The sequence below is a fragment of the Gossypium raimondii genome, chromosome 9 (assembly GCF_025698545.1).
Source record: "Gossypium raimondii isolate GPD5lz chromosome 9, ASM2569854v1, whole genome shotgun sequence".
Classification (NCBI taxonomy): domain Eukaryota; kingdom Viridiplantae; phylum Streptophyta; class Magnoliopsida; order Malvales; family Malvaceae; genus Gossypium; species Gossypium raimondii.
Genome location: NC_068573.1, coordinates 1,457,452 through 1,459,300, shown reverse-complemented (window position 1 = coordinate 1,459,300; position 1,849 = coordinate 1,457,452). Strand labels below are relative to the sequence as shown.

At 35.9% G+C, this 1,849-nt stretch overlaps 1 non-coding gene across 1 annotated transcript; it reads right to left on the bottom strand.

Annotated features, from left to right (window-relative positions):
• Window positions 1-442: 442 nt before the first annotated feature.
• LOC128032873 (small nucleolar RNA R71) lies at window positions 443-549 on the bottom strand. The gene has a single exon (XR_008189214.1). It is a non-coding gene; the product is annotated as a small nucleolar RNA R71 (small nucleolar RNA).
• Between the last annotated feature and the right edge of the window lie 1,300 nt (window positions 550-1,849).

Sequence of the window (1,849 nt, the reverse complement as noted above, 5' to 3'; positions counted from 1 at the left end):
TATTTTTAATTCTGAAAAGGTTAAATATTTTGGATCTAGAATCGTTTGGTGCAAGCGAATATTCGACAGGATATTCGTAGCTCTCTAGACATAGATGTTACAAGTTGTGCAGAGAAGAACGTTCATTGCAGTTATTAATCCAGAGTTCTGTAGACATACATTAACTTAGATTTTTAGCTTAAAATCTTGCTATCGAAAGAGGCGGGTTACAGTAGTAACTCTTTGAGTATTTGATCAGACAATATTTTGCCATGACATTATTTTGATGTGAGCATTTCACCTGATTAATTCTAACCCTATTCATTCAACAATAGAATTACTCTTGCTTTTCTTTGTAATTTGCCTCTACATTTTATTTGTCATATCAATTCTATGTTTTTAGCATTAAATTACATTAATTTATTATACCAACATCTTATCCAATCTTCCCAACATGAATGCCAAGCTGAGGAATTACATTACATCCTTTAGGCAATCTGAAGATGAGACATTATACGAAGCATGTGAGTGTTTCAAGGAATTAATTAGAAAATGCCCGATGCATCGTTTTCAACATTGGACACAAATGGAAATGTTCTATAATAGATTAAATGCTAATATGCAAATGGTGGTATATGCATCTGTTAATTGGACATTGCTTGACAAATGCTACAATGAAGCATACGAAATTCTAGAAAGAATAGCAAATAATGATTATCAGTACCCCACTACCAGAGTTGGTACTCGTAGAAGAGTTGTTGGAGCAATGGAACTTGATGCGATTACATTGTTAACAGCTCAGGTGTCATCTTTAACAAATATGATTAAAACTCTGAAAGGACCCTCTCAGTGCAGGAGAAGAAGGTTGCAGAACTAGCATGCGTATACTGTGGAGAAGATCATGTTTTTGATGAATGCTCATCCAATCCAGGCTCTGTGTATTACATGGGAAATTTTAATCGTAGCAACAAAAGTCCCTACTCCAACACCTACAATCCAGGGTGGAAGCAACATTAAAATTTCAGCTGGAGTAATCAAGGAATGGGAACTGCTAGCACTGTTAATAGACAGAATGCAGCTGGTGTACCACCTAGACACAGTCAACCAATGCTGCAGCAAAATGTGTAAAAAAGTTCGTCATCTTCAACATCAGCTATGGAAGCTTTATTAAAAGTGTATATGGCTAAGAATGATACAATTATTCATAGCCAGACAACTTCCTTAAGAGCTTTGGGGAATCAAGTGGGACAAATTGCCATTGCATTAAGCTCCAGACAATAAGGAGCATTGCTTAGTGACACAAAAAGTTCTAGATATCAATGAAAAGAACAATGTAAATCCATAACACTTCGGAGTGGCACTCAGTTACCAGGAGTTGTGAATGATGCCCTGTTTGAGGAGAAAAGTTCCAAAGTTCCTGGAAGCACAACTTTCCAACCAGAAGTGGAACAAACTACAAAATATAGGAGTAGAAAAAAACATATAAAAGCAAATTCATCTTGCCGAGCCAATACAAATGTCATGGAAAGGCAACCTCAACAAATGGAAAGAAGGCAACTGCAACATTTTCCCTAGTGTTTCCAAATGTTGAAACAAAATGCTCAATTCAAGAAATTTCAAGAGGTCTTGAAGAAATTACACATCAATATACCTTTGGTGGAAGCATTAGAACAAATGTCTAATTATGTGAAATTCATGAATGATATCCTATCTAAGAAGAAAAGGTTAGGGGAGTTCAAAACTGTGGCAGTTACTGAAGGGTGCACAACAATACTGAAGAACGAATTACCACCAAAATTAAAAGATCCAAGGAATTTCACTATACCTTGTTCGATTGGAAACCATTATGTAGGCAAAGCATTATGCGATT